The sequence below is a fragment of the Pelobates fuscus genome, chromosome 7 (genome assembly GCF_036172605.1).
Source record: "Pelobates fuscus isolate aPelFus1 chromosome 7, aPelFus1.pri, whole genome shotgun sequence".
Lineage (NCBI taxonomy): Eukaryota > Metazoa > Chordata > Amphibia > Anura > Pelobatidae > Pelobates > Pelobates fuscus.
Window position 1 is genome coordinate 47,115,594 of NC_086323.1, and position 22,037 is coordinate 47,137,630.

A 22,037-nucleotide genomic window follows, 5' to 3' on the forward strand; every position below is an offset into this window, starting at 1 on the left:
CAATGATCAAACGCCATTGCGAGCCTGCAAGGCACCTGTTAATCCACTACGGCTTCTATTCTGTAACCGATATTGGGACTTTGCAAGTAAAGGATCCCATAAAAATGTCAGAAAGGTTAAGATACTGGTGGTAAGTTTGTTCTGAAGTAGATTATGATGCCGGTTAGAGATCTTTGTTAAGATGGCTTCTGATCAAGTGAAAACATTGTACCATAAATTAAATTAGGTATATAATTAGATCCTGACATCATAACAAACATCCTTCTGATGGAAACTTTAATGTTCAGACACTGATGCATAGATCATCTCGAAACCCCTTTACAGCCTCTTGGGAATTGCAAGAGGAGGCCTCGAGTAAAATGGCTTTGGCGAACACTGCCTCTTACTTCATAGAAGCAAGAGCAGGCCTGCAAAGATATAGATATGTCCAAATTGTAGCACCTTGAGTAGATAGAATTAACTAATATTTGGTGTATAGATTATGTATGTTATGTTCCAAACAAGATGAACATGCATAATATAGACAGGGTCAAACCACCATCTCTAGTGCCTGTAGGTAGACTTCTCAGGCACCTCACCCAACCTAGTCCAAAACATACAATGAACTGAGGATCCCCAGAAGGTATATCTCTCACTCCCTCTATCAACATCTTTTTAAATATGGATAAATAATATATTTGAATATATATGAAAATATATCTAAACAGAAAAATGTCAATTGAGTATAAGGTAGAATATGTAAGGACAACAAAAATAAATGGGTTTATACTTCAGTAGTAGTGGTTTCATTGACTTCTATCAGCAGAAGGGACACAGACTTTAGCCTATCATTTCTGTCATCTTCCTTAATTTCCTTTGTTTCTTTTTCAGTTCATTATGCTTCTCTCCTAACTAATTTCTGATTCATAGAGGCTGGTTAGGGCAGTGCTACCATCACTGCCTCAGACCTGGGAAACCCAGGTTTAAACGCTGGTTACGTTCAGACATGGTGTTAATGTTGGTTGACATAATTAAGAAAACCAGATGGTGAAAAAAAAGAATCAGAATTCTGTACAGTCATCTCGCTAAACATTGCGTACTGAAACCCAAACTGCAAAACGTAGGCAAGAAAATCGGCCAAGTAACGACTACAGCGAGTAAATTTGCGATTCAGTCTTTCGAATGCCCTACAATTCAGTGGTTAGTGAGTTAACCGCAAGGAATGGGATGACTACATCAAACTTTTTTCTCTGACATCAAATTTTGTTTACGTATGTTTGTGGTCTATAATTTTTGATGACTAAAAGCAAAACGTAAGGTTTCTAAAAAAAAATTGCATTTCCTAGTTTATAAATGAAACACAATCTGATACAGAGTCGAACCTCGCCATGTACTCTGACCCACTATAGTGACATAATTGAAAAATAAAGAAATAATTACTTGCGTCAAAACGCTCATAGTGCTCGGAGCCAAAAGCCTAAACAAATCATTACTCTCTAAGCAAATGGAAAATTCTCGCTTAATTTGAGGCATAAAAAAAAAAAAATATTATGACAGTGAGAAAGCTATATCTATGGAATCAGCTGTTTTTAGAATGTAAATAAATTCTGATCTCAGTTTTTCTGAAAACAACAAACTGGAATTAAAGGCAGACATGAAATATCTTTAATTACCAAAACAGAAACAAGAAAGCCCACTTGTCTCCACTTCTCCCACCATGGAAACTGCTATGTTTACATAGCAGGGTTAAGCCAGCCTCTAGTGGCTGTCTTCCGGACAGCCACTAGAGGCGCATCTGCGCCGCTGGAGGCAAATTTTGCCTCCATCGTGCAGAGCGTCTATAGGAAAGCATTGAGAAATGCTTTCCTATGGACACTTTGAATGCGCGCGCGCGCGGCACTTGACACGCATGCGCATTCGGCTTCACTTACGTCGGACTTGGGAGCTGACACCAGCAGGGGAGGAGAGGTCACCAGCGCCAAGGGAGCCCTGCGCTGGATAAAGGTAAGTGGCTGAAGGGGTTTTAACCCCTTCAGCGCCACGGGAGGAGGAACCTGAGAGTGGAGGCACCCTCAGGGTACTAGAGTGTCAGGAAAACCGCTTTGTTTTCCTGACACTATAGTGATCCTTTAATAAATCTAACTCATAAAACATCACTGTGGTTTGAAAATCTTTACAGTTGGTGTAATAACCAACTGTACAACTGATTCTGCACTGAAATTTCACATCATCGAACATTGACTCCTAATTTACAGTCTCCATTGATAAAACTACCAAACTTGTCTATTTTCCTTACAAAATTCCACTTTACCATAAACAGTAAAAAGGATCCGTGCTTTTTTCGTGGGGGTTGTTATTGCTTTCTTGTCTCTATAAATAATGACAAGACTTGGGCGCCGCCAAAATTTTCGTTTCTTCCGAATACATTCTGATGAAAAAAATATATATATATATAGTTTCATCTAAAATGAATTTCGTCTGCTTGTTCATTCATTTTCAGACCAAATTTGGACATTAATTTAGTTTTGGAATTTCATTTTGCCAAGTAAAATTTAAATCCATGTCGTGGGCCACTGCTGCATCTTGCAGCCGTTTAGTAGATAACTCCCTAAATTGGTACACTTGTGGGATTGCCATATTTAAGGGTACCAAATTAGGGTACTGTTTCGTAGATAGCTCCTTTTTGGTATCCTTATGGCAATTGCACAAGGATTAGGGAGCTATCTACTAAGAAGATGAAAGACCAAAATTCCGAAAAGCCCTTCCTTTTTTCGTAAATTTGGTCTTTCAGTCAATGTTATTAATACTCAGTAATAAATAATTAGTATTAGTAATAAGGGAAATTAAATCCTCCCTCCTGCCCCTACCCGCCGTGCAGCGACTAGGGGCAGGTATACTAAACAGCGAGCAGTCAGTGGCTTTTCAATGTTTAATTTATTTATTAGCCCCCACCCATGGCCTTTAGTTTAATAGCCCCCACTCGCAGGACATTATGTCCCCCCATTAATTGATTTAAAAGTTGCCGCACTGTGGTGGCATGGGGAACTTGTACAGGGTCCCCCGTTATTGGATTAACAAATAGGCAGCAATAGCTGCCCAGTCGCTAGTCTTGTTTTCATTCGTTGTAATTTGTACGTCTTTTCGACGAATAACATTAATACTGATGAAAATGTGTTCAAAAACTAATGCCCACGTCTCATAATGACAATATTTAACAGTTTAAGCAATAATATTCCACTTGCATGTGTTCAATTTTGAAAATTACCACTATTTAGAAAATTGAAACCTGATGCTCAGTTCTGGCTCTTCAATGTACCAGACATTTCTTGAGTGAAGGTGAGGAAATGTCAAGTGCTCAGAAGATAAAACAAATTCTCATTCAATCGTTAAATGCTATTGATAAACAAAAAAAAAAAAAAAGCCATCTTCTGGCACTCTAAGAGTTGAGTCTTGTCTCATAAAACAGTTTCAATTGTATTAGAAGCAAAAATAATCCTCTACATTGTAAGCTCTTGAGCAAGCTCCTCATCAACCTATTGTTCCTGTAACATTTTGTAATTTTCTCATTTATTGTTAAATTTCCTCATTTATAATATTGTAAATCGCTGTGGAATAAGTTACAGCTAAATGTCAATAAAAATAGTAAAAACTAGAAGAACTGGAGGGGACCTGAACCAAATGGAGACACGCTACCTTTTCGGGTGTCACGGTGACAAGGAAGAGGGTATGGGGAGTTGGCATTCCCCCACTCACATCCAGCAAAGGGATTCATGGAAACGATCATCAGGCTCCTGAGGAGACTCCTGTTGGAGAACCTTGTGATGGTGCAAAGCAAACTCAAAATGAGGAGAAGTCCTTCTTGTCAGACAAAGAGTCATCACACTCAGGATGAGACTGACATGGAGGGATGTGAATGATGCTGAGAATGCAGTTCATACTACATTGAGGATTATGGACTTCATGAGAAAATACAGGTGTACAGCAAGTAACATGAAGGTCACAATCGCTCACGTGCAATAAGGCCATTGGTAGTGATCCGTCATACTTGTTTCAGTGAGTTTGATGTGCTTATTTGGGGCAAAGTAACACCTTTGCTTCGATGGACCTAACGGATTTCAAAGACAACTGGTCCATGCAGGCATCTAGCAAGGAACCCATATACACATAAAGAGGACTATCATAATGTTAGAACTCAATGACTATAGCGAGTTATAACTACAACCGAGTTGGGGAATGTTTCCAAATCAGAACTTTTTGCCTAAAGTTTTGAATTTGAGTCTAGCAGAGTATTATGTTAGTTGTAGTTCTTCAACAGATGGGGATATGTATTTGGCAACCTCTGATTTAGTGTCTGTGAATTATGTTTAAAGGTTACAGGCAAATATTACATTTAGAATATATATATTGGGGTTTATTCACTAAGCTGTGACTATAAATAAATTGGAGACTCTTTCTAGGTCAGCTATTTTGAAATATATTTGGCAGTTAGGTTTTCAATTCACTACTGTTCAATATGTAGTGGGAAAAACATACTAAAGTGATAGGTGTAATAATTGAGAATTGAATATATTATGATAACAGTAATCCTTTCAGGAGTCTTACAAGTCACTGCATATGCCGTTGAGTGTTAACATACAATAATTGTTTAGACCCAGCAGCCTCGAACATTTAGTGAGCAATAGGGTTGCAAACTTAAATGCACGTTTGTTTTTTTTAAATACAACTTAAGATGCAATAAGTAGAGACCTATAAATATTTATCCCAGGTGAAGAGGCTCTTTAGTGATGGCAATAGAATGTGTTGAATAGAATTCAATATGGAGATGTGTTGAATAGACTTCAATATGGTCTAAAATCAGTTTTATTTTAATATGGAGCACCGCACGCAATAGTTTAAAGTTGCATGCTTTGAAAACGTGGAACTGCGACTAGGTTCATAACCTTAAAATTAGGGGAAAGATGACGTATAACATTGAAATCAAGAATACTGGACTAGAATTACTTCTATCTTTCCATTCAAAAGGACCTTTATGTTCTTAATTCCAGTACAATTGAAAAAAAAAGCCACAACCTTAATACTATATATATTATCCCTTGGAAGTTTTTGATACCAAAATACGAAAGCAATTATATCCAGTCAGAACATCAGTTCGAGATGACCTGCAAATTTGGTGAATTGACTCATGATCAAAGCTGGGGTAGAAGCAAGGTCTTGTGCTTTGTAGGCAAAAGAATGTTAGGTATCACCTTGAACATACGGCACAGTTTTAGGCATCAACAAAATTCAAATGATTAATGGAAGAGTTTAGCTACAAGGACATTATATTCGAAATATGCTTGTTTATTCTGGAGAATAGTTACATGTGATACACCATAGAGGAGTACACTGGGAATCCCTATAAATATCTTTCTTTGGAATCTCTATACATAGAACTTAATACTGTGCTGCACTGTACAATGGGTCAAAAAAGCATGCAAGCAAATGATGGTAAATACATGTATGTGAACAGAAACACCATTCAATAAGGACCCTACCAACACGTTACTAGATTACAGGATAACACAGGTTCATCTATTCATGCAAAGTCTTTGTTGTAAGCATAGGGAAAGTCATTTTAATTAAAGTAGTTGAGATGTGGAAGGAGCAACCACATTTAAGGAAAAATATAAAAATAAAAACAATTTATTGATTATATTAATGCTCTTACCAAAATGTATATGTTCTACATTCCTTTCCTGAAACATAAAGAATTCACTGCAACATTTATTCCTTCCTGGGACATAAAGCAATTACTGCAACATGTCCTTAGCGTCAGGAGGAAATTTAGGAATAATTAAATGGAACATTTCACCAAACAAGATAATCCTCCATCATGACGATACCTGGGCATCGGTATCATGACAGAGTAAGTTCCATCACTCAATTCCCATACTCCAGCAGCAAATGTGAGATGTGGATACCTGGAATTCTGTTACAAAATATGCTGAAAAATAGAAAAATTGCTAGCCATGTCTGTCTAGATTGGGTATTTTGTGAATGGACTAACGTTAGTTATATCTGCAGTCATAAACTGGTACTTGCAAGAAGTAATATACTTTTAATGACATTTCCAAATAATAATTAGCCTGGTTTCAACGACCCTCCTTTTCACAAGGGTTGAAAGGGTCTGTAGCATAACAAAAATATTCTGCCAAATTCATACATTTGACAATCTTGATTTTTATGAAAGTGCATTAATTGAAAAGTTTCTGACTGTTCTTTAACCTGAACCTCTTTCGTAAACATTTAAGAAAGAGCAGAATGTTCTCAATAAACAGTTTGTTAGTTCAGTTAATTAAATGTCACAATCAGCTTTATCCACAGCAACCCACAGTTAGACAGAGAAAACAAATTTAGAAAATAAAAAACATCTACCTGATTTTCAATAGCTCATCAATAAATTAAATTTTCTGATAACAGTATCCAGACTAATGTTACTGTCAGCCACACGTCTATCTCTCAAAGGACCTGGCCTCTAAGAAACACATGAGTTAAACGGGAAGATAGAAATGGGTTGACCAGACTTGATGGACGATAAACTGCTACACAGGTATGCATTGAACACATAATAATGTCACTAGTCTCATAGAAGCTCATCATTCCCATTAAACATTCTCATCACATTGACACTCAGAATAAATATCTGAGAACATTGTTTCTTTATAACAAAATGTATGGGTGGATGGGTTATAAACTAAACACCAGCTTATAGCTGAAATAGTCAAGCTGTGACTATATTGGAGTTAGATTTTTTTTCCCAAAGCAGGTCTTTTTACCTACATAATGCAATTCGTGTTTTAATTAATTAGAATTCAGTATTTAGCGAATAAGCCCTTTTGTGCAGACCCTATTAGATAACCAGTTTACTATTTATTATTGCATGAGTTTTTTGGGGGCATTAATCACAATGATGACTGTATGACGTCATTGAGTTTATACAGTGATTGCTGGGTGATGGAGTTATAACTGAATGTACCATAAATAAAAACTTCTATGTAAACTAATGCAAACTCCTAACCCCTAATTCTAACTCACATTGTAACACTTAATCCCCAACTTGTACATAAACACAATGTATAAAACACACATACATCTAACTTCAAACCCTAAGCCCTAGTACATGGGTAGGCAACATTTGGCACTCCAGCTGTTGAGGACTACATGTCCCATGATGCTTTGTCAGCATTATGGGAGATGAAGTGCACATCTGAAGAGCCAATGGATACACCCTAACACCAAAATCCTAACTACTTCTTAACACTGTTCTTATGGCACTCGTCCTAACCCTACATACACAACATCACTTGAACTACATACTCTGGACTGTATCTCATAACATTAAAGGGACACTAAAGTCACCAGAACAATTACAGCTTAATGTAGCTGTTCTGGTGAGTATAATCATTGCCTTCAGGCATTTTCATGCAAACATTGTTAACATTGTTAACATTGTCCCTAAGGACACCTCCAAGTGGCCACTCTTCAGATGGCCACTGGAGGTGCTTCCTGGCTCAGTGCTGCAGAGTAAGCAGCCCTGCCGTTCAGCGTCTCCACGCTCTGCATGAATGTTCCTCATAGAGATGCATTGATTCAATGCATCTCTATGAGGAGGTGCTGATTGGCCAAAATGGCATTTGGCCCCGTCCCATGCAGATTTTAGCCAATCCAATGCTTTCCATTGGCTAAAAAGGGGAGCTTGAATTGTTTTTAAGGGGGTTAAGGGGGTTGGGGGGGCAAGCCACCTAAATGGTGTGTTTAACACTATAGGGTCAGGAATACATGTTTGTGTTCCTGACCCTATAGTGTCCCTTTAACAATCATGTCATAACTGTAATTCCTAAACCGAACTATAACTCCAAAACCTAAATCCAGGGATGGTCAGAAGGTAGAACACCAGCAGCTGTTGCCGAAATTCAACTCTTATGATGCTTTACCAACCTAAAGATAATGAAAAAAAATCCCATGAGTTGTAGTTCAACACCATTCCAGTTCAGCATCTCAAGCAAGCCATTACAACACTTGCAATTCAAAATTTGCCATGGTGGTAGATAGATATCTAGAATACCTACAACATACTGTATATGCTTTGCTAATCTTATAGAAAACCCATTAATGAATAGATCTGTCAGCACATAAAACATAAGTCAGTTGGTTTTAAACAGTTTATATTTTGTTCTTTAACAAATATTGGAATATATTACAGTAGAGCATTAGGAGCAGGGCCGTCTTTAAAGGGGGGCAAAAGGGGCAGCTGCCCCGGGCCCAGTTACTCCTGGGGGGCCCAAAGTAGCTGCCCCGTGGGACCCCATGCCAGCACCCAAACCCTGTAGACTGCAGCACCTGATGTAATTAGGGGCCCTCAGCCCTTTAAGAGTGGTCCGGTCTGGGCCCCTTTCATGTTGCCTGCTGGGAGGAAGTGAGGTGAGATCACATCCTCCCAAGTAATAGAGTGCCGCTGGGGAGGTGGAGGAGGCATACACAGGAGGAGGAAAGGGACTGAGGAAGTCAGACTCCCATCAGCCTTGGCCCTCTAGCTCCCACTGGACCCCAGGGAAGCCACTCTCTTGTACCCAAAAGGTAAGGAGACAAGAGGGTGGCTAAAATATGATGTAAATTTATATATGTGTGTGTGTGTACCTGGGTCTGAGTCAGTGCATCTGGCTATATGTCTTTATCTGACCGTGTGTGTGTGTGTGTTTGTGTGTATATCTGGCTGTATGTGTGTGTGTATCTGACTGTGTATATGTTGGTGTGTGTATCTAGCTGTGTGTACCTGGCTATATGTGTCTGCGTGTCTGTGTATGTATATCTGTGTGTATCTGTATGAATGTATACCTGTGTATGTGTACTTGTGTGTCAAAGTGTTTGTGTACCTGCGTGTGTGTGGGTGTGTGTTTCTGAGCATTTGTGTGTGTGTGTGTGTGTATATATATATATATATATATATATATATATATATATATATATATATATAGTGAGCGTAAAAGTGGCATTGTGGTTGATGGAAGATACATCAGGCCTGATTTGCTAAACTGCAACCTGAGAATTTTCAGTTAAATGCCGCAGGGAAGATGTTAGTGTTTGCAATCTACATTGCTGAGGTTCTGCAAAACATGGTATGGGTCCCTGGGGCGGAGTATTTGGAGAGTAGGGTGGGCCAATGCTCCAACAGCATTAGTTGCTGTGTAACAAACCACAATTTAGATCTGACTTAAGAGTTAACTAAATTGACACTCACCTGTAGCTAGTCAATTAGTAGACAGACCTTTAAATGAAGAGGGCAACCTGCTGCAGGGTGAGGGAATGACAGCGGTGTTCATTGCAAGGACATTTCTTTTGTTTGGAAAATTGGTAAGTGGGAAAGCCACCCAATTGTAGATAGAAATTTCCTGTCTAGTAAGAGCTCAAGTAAGAGCAAGGGATTTTGTTTGTTTTTGTTATTATTTAAAGCACCTGTTTTCTTATTGAATAAAAAAAAGGAAAACCGAGCTGACTGTGTCCTGGACTTTATATACCCTAGAAGGCGGTGGTTACTGCAAGATCTGTGACAACCCTACCTGTAAAAGAGGTGGTTTGTTACAATATATATATATATATATATATATATATATATATATATATATATAAACGAAAAGAAAATCCAGGATGCACACTCAGGACTTGCAAAAACATTTTTTTCTATTTATTTAAATCATGTGCAAACCAAAATCGCACTGTGGATTGCACCCAGGCAGATATACAGGAAATATCATTAAGGAGAGTGCCAAGCTATTCACTATATATATATATATATATATATATATATATATATATATATATATATATATATATTTATATTGTGTGTGTGTGTATATGTAAGTGTGTATCTATGCGTGTGGCAATGCATTCATCCCAGCATTCCAATGCCAACACTGCACACACATACACCCCTGCGTTCCAACAACATTGCACACGAATACACCACTGCATGTGTGTCTGTGTTCCTGTGTGTATCTTAGTGTTTGTGTAAGTGTGCATCTGTGTGTATGTGGCAATGCATACATCACAGCATTCCAATGCCAACACTGCACACAAATACACCCCTGCATGTAAACCTGTGTATCTGAGTGTGTGTACATACCTGTGACAGTGTGTATCTCTGTGTATCTGTATGTGTGCACCAGTGTCTGTATCAAAGTGTGTATCTGTGTGTCAAAGTGTGTATCTGAATGTGTGCATGTGCTAGTGTGTGTATATGCCAGTGTGTTTGTGCTAGTGTGTACCTGTGTGTTAAGATGTGTGCATGTGTCCAGGTGTGTGCATGTATCAGTGTTTATGTATGTATCTGCGTGTCAATGTGTATGTATATCTGTGTTAGTATGTATATGCATACATCCAGGCAATCAAACACACCGCTGCAAACGCAATCATTATATACAAACACACCCCTGAATTCAAACTCCAAAATTGCATACAGACACGCCCTTCACTCATCAATACTACACACAAATGTACATCTGCATTTAAAAGACAACACTACATCCAAACACACCCCTGCATGCAATTACAAATGTTACATACAAACACACCCCTTTATTAAAACACTAAAATTATATACAAACCTCAACTCAATATACAAAAGCACAACTGCATTTAAAAGCTAATGCTACATACAAACACACACCCCTGCATTCAAACGCAAACACTACACACAAGTACACCGCTGCATTCCAATGGTAACAGTACATACAAATACACCCCTACATGCACACATATACCCTATACAAAAACCTTCTTACATTCAAATTCACAAACACTGCTCACAAATACAACCATAGGCGTGCGCACGGGGTGTGCCGGGTGTGCCTGGGCACACCCTAATCCCCGCGGCACGCCTATGTAGTGAGACCGGCAGGGCAAATCTCGCGAGAGTGAACTCTAGCCCCGCAGGGTAGAGTTCCGCAGGGTAGAGTTCCGCTATCCGAGCGCCGGCTCTGCTCTCAGCCTCCCTCCCCACCGACCCACAGGCAGGGAGGGAGGCAGGAGAGGACCCGGGGAGCTCAACCAGCATCTCCGCCGGGTTCCTCTCGCGAGATCTGAGCGTTGCCGCAGCAACGCGCAAATCTCGCGAGAGTGAACTCTAGCCCCGCAGGGTAGAGTTCACTCTCCACTGGACCACCAGGGATGGCAATAGCATGGTCCCCCCTCCCTACATAAGGTAACAAGGGAGGGGGGATATTAACTAAACGGCACCTCACCTCCACTGGACCACCAGGGAAGGCAGCAGGAACAAGAATCCCCCCTCCCTACATAAGGTAAGAAGGGAGGGGGGATATTGAGTCATGTACCCCCACCTCCACCCCCCACAATAACCCACACACATACAGCACACACACCCACACACACAGCACCTACACACATACAGCACCTTCACACATACAGCACCCTCACACAGCACACACACACATACATCACACACACAGCACCTACACACAGGACCTTCACACATACAGCACTTTCACACATACAGCACACACACACACACACAGCACCTACACACATACAGCACACACACATACAGCACCCACACACACACAGCACACATACAGCACCCCCACACACACAACACACATACATCACACACACAGCACCCACACCCACATACAGCACCCACACACATACAGCACCCACACACATACAGCACACACACACATACAGCACACACACATACAGCACACACGCATACAGCACCCAGACACATACAGCACACACACACATACAGCACCCACACACATACAGCGCCCTTACACACACACACACACACACATACAGCACCCACACACATACAGCACACACACAGCACCCACACACAAACAGCGCCCTTACACACGCACACACACACACAGCAGTGTGTGTGTGTGTGTATAAATATATATATATATATATATATATATACACACATACAAATACACGCGGCGTGTGTTTGTGCTTTAGGGTGCACACCCTAATGCAATAGGCTGCGCACGCCTATGAATACAACTGTACAAGTATGGCCAAATGGTCGATCACCAGCTCGCATAGCATCATGGAAGTTGTACGACAGATGGGTATCTATCTTTTATCCCCTCTTGCGCTATAGGGGAGACCGAAAAAATGTTTTTGCACCACAGCCCCTCTCTACATTAGTTCCATCAGTAGGTTGGGGTGGAGGCCGTGATTGCTTGCCAGGGACCTGGGGGTTGGGAGTGGGGGAGCCAAGATACAGGGTACAGGGGGCCCAAGCAAATGTTTGCCGAGGGTCCAATCAATATTAAAGACGGCCCTGATTAGGAGATAGGGGAAACACACCTGAATAAATGGACAAAATCTATATATATCTACTAAACACCGATAATCTATTAAAAACTAACAATTACCAGTCTATGTGTATATATATGTCAGACATTCTAAACTTCTATCTACAATTTTTAATGGGTTAATGTAGAATGACTTATATATGTGAAGAACTATAAATGCAATATGAATCGTTCCATTGAAAACATAATTAATTAATTAATTATGCAATACAGGTATATTAAAGCAAATTATGTTTATTTTTTTTTACTGTGGTGCTAGCCAGGACCATATAAACAAACAATGACATATTTGAGGACATAAGTTATATATACATTTTTTTTAATGTAAAGTCTAAATGTACTCAAACTGATATTAGAAAGTAAAGCCATGGAATCTGTTTTAAATAAAAATTACAGAAAAACTGACTTGTTAAAAAACGATGTATTCTACCTCTCTCTGAATGTATTAATCAATTTACAAAATATGTGATAGTTTTTAGCTGCTAGAATTAAATTAAAAACATTTGTTTCCACTAACAGAGCAAAGCTAAGACACAGTATATATACACGTACATAATTATATTGGACACACTATACGATGTGAGTGATCTATTTGTAATAAATTCCAGGTTTATAGGATTCGGTAAGATTTCATCTTAATAAATGCTTTAGGTAGTAAGATCTTCTTTAAAAAAAAAAAAATCTCGACCCTTAGAGTTCATAAATTCTATAACATAACATTTCTATATATATTTTTTTTTCTGAAATCAAAATTTAGGTTTGAGATGTCTGCAAAAAATCTCTCCAAATTAGCTCCGCAACAAAAGCACTAAAAACTGTTTATAGTCAATCGCTCTGTTATATAAACAATGCTTTCTTAAAACAGGCTTTGTTGTGGAGTCTTTTCTCATTTACTTCCAACTGGGTAATGTGAATGCAAATATTTTATAATATGAATGATTCCATTAAGTAATAATATTATCTTACTTTACTCCATAAAACTAAAAAAAAAATAGGTAAACCATGAAAAATGAGCAAATTGGCTTGGGGGTACAGATTCTGCATCACTGAACACAGTTTGTTAACCAGGAAAACAAAATTTGTATACATACAAAACACCACTAACAACAAACGAACATTGTTTTGTAGCTAAAGTTGCCAAATCTGTTAGTTATTTACATTTTTGAATTGTGATTAATCAAAAATAATGTAATAGAATCTTCACACAATATTTTGACCGCAAGAATAATTTTGGAATGATTGATATGACTTGTAATTCTAATCTAATAATCTATATTTTTATAGTGCTTAGTTTTGCACACACTAGGAGGTTTTAACCGCACCAGTCGTTGATTAATATCGGCTATTATTTGAAATATTCGATAACAGTCCGTTGATTAACAGCCATCACATAGATTTTGTGATCATGTGGAGAAGAAAAATGACACTGATTGAAACTTTTCCATTTGGTTTCTATTAGCAGATAATCAATAGCAAGCTGGATCCTATAGCCAGTAACACTTTTTATTAAAGAGACATCAATGTACCCGGTACAACAGTTAGCAGACCACAGCAGAGACAGGGAGAACCCTGGTACATTACTGGGATATGTCCATTTAAAAAGACTGCTGGCCCTTATTTGATCATAAAGTACAATATAGATTTACAATCCAATATCTGTTTTAAACAGACGACTAGATGACTGTTTTGCCAAAATCTATTGAAGGCAGATTGTATGTCTGTTTTATTGTCAGGCTAATAAACTCTCAATGCAAACTGTAGCGATCACAAACCATGTGTCAATAATATGGGTAAAGGTACAGTCTATTAATGTGACCAACAGTACTAATGATGTAGATATACATTATCACTCAGTGTCAGTCATACACGTAAAGATATAGGCTATCAATGTAACATACGGCACGTATGGTTAGATGAACATATCACACTGCACTGCGATCACACAGAGACAGTATGACAATCACCTAATACTACACAATATGTGAATTATGATACATTGTCACTCTCGAAATGTTTCATGACAAAAGGGGTTTATTCTCATCATTCTTCCGTTGACAATATTTCTCAAATGCCTTTTGTTTTACCTTCTGCAGTACATGTTGATATAATAATAATAAGAAGAAGAAGAATAGTTGGGCTAGACGTGTATGTATATCTGTGTAAGCATGTATGTATGTGGTAGTGTATGTGCATACATTTAAGCAATCAAACACCAGCACAACATACAAACACACTCCTGCAATCCAACACAAATACTTCACACAAATGTACATCCACATTTAAAAGTGAACATTACATTGAAAAACCCCGTCTGCAGTCAAAACGCAAACATTGCATACAAACACAACACTGTATTAAAAAAACACTAAAATTATATACAAGCACCTCTTCAATCAAACACCAACACTATACATTACACTGTAGCGACAGTGTATGCCGCAGCGCTGTACATTTATACAACCTAGAAATTAGTTTTGACTTCGGGCGCCTTGGAAAAATTGTTAAAATATTAAGGGCGCCTTGAACCTAAAAAGTTATTTGCTATGAGGTTTGACAGCAATGAACAGCTATACAGCAGTTTGCAGTGACAAGTATAAACAAAGTGGTATTTTCTCTCCCTATTAAAAGTCTTACTCTTTCACTTAGTTCATCCCAATCACTGCATCCTTTACTTCTTCCACTGGAAGACTGTTCAGTGTATCTACTACTCTCTTTGTAAAGGGATTTCTGTCTGTCCAATGAAGCCTGTGCATTGTTTTCTCAATACTCATATGCTGCATTGGTCGGGTTGAATTTGTGAGTTTTGTCAAACTAATCTGAAATGTAATAATCAGTAAAAAAAAAAATTAAAAATTCCAAAAAATCTCGGAAGTGTCAATTATGGGGGGCAATCCATATAGTGTTATATAGAACAGAAGCACATGTTAAGCAGGCATAGGCAACCTTCGGCACTCCAGATGTTTTGGACTACACCTCCCATGATGCTTTGCCAGCATTATGGGTGTAAGAGCATTATCGGAGATGTAGTCCACAACATCTGGAGTGCCGAAGGTTGCCAATCCCTGTGTTAATGAGTCAGCATCACCCAAAGGTCCAGAATGTCAACGACATAGATCATGAAATACACAACTTTTGTTAAACTGACATTTTGGGGGTTATTCACTAAACTGGGATTTGTAGATAACTGAGAAGGAAAATGCACATTTAAAAAAAAAAAAAAAAAAATAGGGTAACTCACCAAAAATGCCTTTAAGTTCTCCAAAGTCGCCAGTTTAGTGAATATAAAGTCTGCACTATACAATTCAAGAGCCCCCACAAACTAGAAGGATCATGATACATACCGGTAATGTCACATTGTAATCTGTAGGTATGGGATACAAAACTAATTAATACTATTAACATAATAAAATGTAAATCAAAACAATCAATGGATCAAAAATATTTGTTACATAACTGATAGATAATCATTCAGTACTAATAGATAGAAGTGTAACTGTGATACTTCCAATTTAATATTTATCCAATACCTATAATCATATAAATAAATATACATCAGATATTTACATATGTAGACTAAGAATGAGAACATGCATTTATAAAGGGTCTCCGAGCTATCTATCTTACCCTTCATGCTGCTGCAGTGATACTCAGTACTGCTTTATTCCAGAGGTCCTCCTGAGTCATGGGAGGTTCTGGCTTTTCTGTGTGTGACTCTTGTCTCAGGAGCTGACACTTCCCATTCCCCCTGAGAGCTCTGTGAGTACCACTTGGTGCTAACATTGAGGGGAGAACACATGTGTAGGCATCTGGAGCTGTCGATGGAGGGAGTAAATTATTTTTTTTTTTTAGAAGTTCCCTCCTCATCACTAGTGTCATGCACACACCCCTCCATGTACAGCACTCCCAGCTGTGACAGGAATCCCTGCATCCCACTGTATAAATGTCTTGCTGTCTGTCCCTAACTGAACTACATCCATAACACAGGTGTGGAAGAGGATTGTGGGAAATGTAGGCAAACTATTGCATGGCAGAATAAACTTGCTTTTCAGTTACTTATTCCTCTAAACAGGCATTGCCATATACCATAGCCACATCTGTTTTTGGAATACTTTACATTGTAACGTGATCACCTTGACTTACAGGAATACTGCAAGCACCATAATCACTGCAGCCTGTGGTGCCAGGAGTGTCTTTTTATTGTCGTTCCACTGTAAGTAGTGAAACTGTTTTTCCTGGGTTTCAATGGGTGCCTGGGGCAGCAGCCACTGCTTCTGGTCTTCTCTGGGAGAGAATCTGGTTAGCTATATACCTAACCAGGGTCACGCAGGACTTTTTCTCATTGGCTGAGAGCATCAGAGCTTAACACCTCTCAGCCAATGAGCATGGTCCTGCATTGGCCTTGCTTTTGTTCGATAGAGAGACGTGCAGCGTAGCGCCTAGGCCGCGGCGACCCTGGCAAGTTGATACACTGTTCTATAATGGTTAGACTATTTATTGAGGGATAGTGCAATGACACTCCGGGAACTATAACCACAGAGCGCTGTAGTGGTTATGGTGCTTGAAGCTTTCCTTTAATCATTAAAGAAAACCCGTTATGACTCACCCTCTGATACAGCAGGGGAGGGCTGGCAATTGGGGCAATTGTTCCCCGGAGGTTGTATAGAGAGGATTGTGGGCTACTGCCTCACAGTACAATAATAAACTATTGTGTAACTGTACTCTATTTTTATTGTCTTCTAGTTCTTGAAGTAATAGTATATCTATATATATATACACATTTATAATAAAATGAACAAAGGAAATGGAGTTTGCTCCAACTGTAGCCAGCGGCACTATATCTGCAAGGAAGTGGGCGTTACATTACTGTTGCACCCACCTCTGGTCTGCCATTTCTCCTTCCGCAGTCTTCATTGATTTTCGCTGCTTGCGGATGCTTTCCCAAGAAGGGCAAACTTTCTCCGCAAAGGGCGACACGCTGGATTTGTTATCTTAGTTAGTCAGCGCTAGCAACACCACCTGGGGAGTTGCTATAGCAACCATAGCGCATATACTGTGGTTGCTATGTGTGTGAAGAACAGAAGGACCTGTGGGAGTTGTTTTGGTTTTTTTGCTCTCTTCTTCGCCAATTTTTGTGCATAGCGTCTGTGCTGCAGAACTGATTGACAGGTGGGAGAAATACCAATTTTAAAATAGGTTTTTCCTCCCAATCTATATATTTGCTAGCGAATCTGATAGCACAGTGTATAGATAGAATGTAATGCTCTTTAGAAAGAGCATACGTTGTACTTGGCATGACATGTACCCTTTAATACTACACGTTATTACTAGAGGAAGCATCCAGGTGTATTTTGCGCTTTATATTTAAATGAAAGTTTAGATAATATTTTCTCCTGGTACACAGCTAGATGCAATGTGCTGCACACTCCTATACTGCTGCTATATGTATAGTTCCCATTGGTAGCAATGAGAAGACACAGATGGCAAGTGCTGCATGTTTCTCACCCACAACCATGGCAGCCAAAGTGAGGCCATTGCAGGATTTATTATGCTGCATTTTTTGATTGTATTGGGGTTTTGTTGCACACACAACTCACAGACCTCTGTGTGTCGATGTCCTATTCACACAGATCATGCTGTGCGGGATGTGAGGTGTGACATCCAATATCCCAGCAACTACAATCAGTATGATCTGCACAGTGTGATGGGGCATTAATAGAGATCTGTGTATGTCTGCGAGATGCAGACTCTGTTTAGAACAACCCAATTTCATGAGCAATGTCTCAGCTCAAAGAAAAAAAGTTACCTGCGCTCTTTCCACATCCCTATGTATTTTTAAAGAAATGGAGGTTTTTAGTTACCTCCAATGGCCATGAGAGGGTATGCCCACCTGCCATGTCAAGGCAGACCCCCCCAGGTGGGTCCTAACTCTAAACAGTCACCTTGCTTCCTTGAGCTTCTGGCAAAGATCTCTAATGAGACAGAAAGGGGTATTTTTTATATACATCCCTACATGCTTCTTAACCCTTAATAGGGAACACATGGGATGGGCAGCAGCATTGCAACCTAGCTGTGTGATACAAAAGTGAATACAAATACAAAGAAACAATGACCATAGTACACACCAGCCCAAATACATATAGTAAAAACCAAAGAAAAAAAGTTACCTGCACTCTTTCCTCATCCCTATGTATTTTTAAACAAATGGAGGTTTTTAGTTACCTCCAGTGGCCATGAGAGGTTATGCCCACCTGCCACGTCAAGGCATTCAATCTCCCATTACTCCTGGGTAGCAGCAATGCCTTGACGTGGCAGGTGGGCTTACCCCTATCCAATGTAAGATTTCTGTGTATCATGAGAAGCTTACAGAGGGTTATCAGTTCTTATCTGTGTTCACCTTGTGTTTTGCTGAATAATATACTATTTACACAATCTTATCCCTAACTGTATGGTGTAAACCCCACAGCACTTTATCGAACACACCTTGATTTGTCCTGCCAAGGTATGGAGTCACCATCAACCTATTCTTTGAGTAGTCAGAATACATTGCAGGATAGGGTACTAAATTATTAGGAAATAGGCCCTCCCAGAGTTCCTGTCCCCTTACCTGTGTTTTCACTGTGCTCAGTCACTTTGTAATCATCACAGGTCACCTAAAGCTCATTTTCCTGAGCAGAGAGTGAGTGCAGTAAAGGAAGCATGCTATTATATGCTGCATTTTAGAAAGGTGTGTAGTGCACCCTAGTGGTCACAGAACAACACTGCAGCCTAGACTGCCAATTGAACCTAGTCATGGAAAGGCTCTGAAATTATCTGGTTAAACTCTGGGTAATGGACAGAAAGGCCAAAGGGATTTAAAATGTTAGGCCAAAATAGCAGGATCACAATCATGGCAGACTTGGAGAATTCTTTTTAATTCGGCGATTGTGGACTAAAATTTTGAGTTTACTTGAAATTCCTTACAGGAGGTTTTTTTTTTTATTCACCGAACGACAAATCAGAGAAAATTTTAAAATAAACTGCAAAATATAGGCAAAACATGATTTGGGGGGAAAATAAATAAATCTCCAATTCAACTATAGAGGAGTAGTTTGTCTGCGGGGAGGGCATAATCACATAATCAAATTATAGCAGCAAAGCTAATTAAATGGATTTGGGGCATACAGGGACAATTCCTACCCACCACAGACCTTTGTGTGAGAGGGTGAAAGGGTACAAAATGTTTAGAGGATTTAGGGAACACATTAATAAAAAGTCAAGCCAACCCTCGTAAATGTAATGAAATTACTCTAATTACTAATATTCTCAAATTCCTGATGCAGATTCATAGTTTAGTAAATAACCCATGAAGACGATCTAGGAGCAAATTATAGTGTTATTCACAAAACCAAAAGTTGCCCCTGGTTAGACAAATGAAAAGCATAAAGGAATTCATCTGTTGTCCCAAAACAAATAGAAATATTTTATTTATTTTTAAAGTGTTCTCTCAAAATTGAACGTCTTACGCCAAGTCGTCAAACTGGAGGAATACTCTTACCCAGCTGTATTCCCTTGGTAGGACAGGACACCCAGGCAGACATACAGTAAGGATATCATTAAATGTTTATGGTTTATCTGTCTTCAGCCAGGTTGTGAATTAAAAGGGTCCAGGCACTCCAATGTCTGCAGGAAACTTTATTAGAACAATGGAGTCTTTGTCAAGCTACTTCACACCAAAGCGTACAAACATTTATAAGAAAAAACATAGTAAAAGTGAAAAATCACAATCAACCAATTAAATAATCAGTTGTTAATTAACTCTGATTTGGTACTCACCATCTGTCAGAACCACATCTACAGCTGGTCTTTATAGACTATAAACAATATATATCGTGACAATTGCATGGACAAATCAAATAATATAAAGGGAATAAATAATATAAATAAAAGGAATAAATATATTTATATAATTTATTCCCTTTATATTATTATATTTGTCCATGCAATTTCCACAATATATACAGTTTATAGTCTATAAAGACAAGCTGTGGATGTGGTTCTGATGGATGGTGTGTGCCAAATCATTGCTTTGCACATTAAGCCAAAATTTGGTTAATTAACTACGGATTATTTAATTGGTTGATTGTGATTTTGCACTTTCACTGTTTTTTCTTCTAAATGTTTGTAAGCTTTTGTGTGAAGTAGCTTGACAAAGACTCCATTGGGAGTCGAAACGTTGCAATGTTCCAATAAAGGTGCCTGAAGACATTGGAGTACCTGGACCCTTTTTGTGGTATTTATCTTATGGGCTTGTACTAGCCCTTGGTTCAGCTAAGCACCCTGTCTTAAGTGAATTAAAGGGATTCTCCAGTGCCAGAAAAACAGATTTGTTTTCCTGGCACTGCAGGACCCTGGAGTACCCCTCTCCCTCCCACCCCAAGTTGCTGAAGTGGTTAAAACCCCTACAGTGACTTACAGGAGTTCAGCACCGATGTCCCTTGGCACTGGTCATGTTCCGCTTACTCTCCTCCCCCACCGTCAGCCGGCAGGGGAGACCTAGTGCGCATGCGCAGCAATGGTCGTGCACGCGCATTAGACCTCCCCATGGGAAAGCATTATACAATGCTTTCCTATGGGGATTTTGGCGACGCTGGAGGTCCTCACATAGCATGAGGACCTCCAGGGTAGCTTAAACACTTTTTGTGTTCTAAGAACACGGAAGTCCCTCTAGTGGTTGTCTTATAGACAGCCACTAGAGTAGTACTTAACCCGGCAAGGTAAATATTGGAGTTTATAAAAACTGCAATAATTACACTTGCAGGGTTAAGGGTAGTGGGAGTTGGCACCCAGACCACTCCAATAGGCAGAAGTGGTCTGGGTGCCTGGAGACCAGACCATTCCAATAGGCAGAAGTGGTCCGGGTGCCTTTAAGTGCGTCCATTTTTGCAGGTTGTCACTTAAAGGCAGAGACGGTGTATTTGCATTTCATAAAGTTTTTCTGGCACGAGGCGGATGATTTAACCACAAAGTTAGGGCACCAACGCCTCCGCTTCCTGACTTTCATTCCGGTGTGTCAAACCAGGATGAGAATGACAGCTGCTGCTAATGCGGTCAGCCTACCAAAGGGCACCTATTGTGAACTCTAGGATGTGAAGGGCCTTTACAAATTTAAATCCCCAGTTTATAAGAATTTATAAAATGCTATAACAGATGTCATCAGGTGAATGACACACAGAAATAGAAAATATTGATCCAAGCACAGATGCATTTCAGAGCTGCAGAAGAGATATGGGTAACCAGCAAATGAAATGTAAAATGGTATCCTTTGGCATGGCCACATACAAATAGCCTTGTGTGACTATCAATTTTTAGTTTTGAGAGAATGAGCCACGAAATATGTAATAAGAAAAAACATACTAATTGTATTTATGAATGGTGTTCTGGTCCACCAAGGCGTGCACATACTGTCCATCCATACAGCTAGAGCCAATATTGATGGGTACAATAGTCACTTCCTCTCCTTGTCAAAGGGTGACGTAAGGTTGAACAGGAGCAAGCAGCATAGGGTAGGTACCATTCTTAAGTCTATTGCTTTCCATCATTAAATATTCCCTTGACAGTTACTTTCCCATTAAGTTTATACAGTGGGAGATGCCTCCTATAGGTTGTATGGATGATGTATCTAGGTGGAGTGGAGTCTGATAGCTG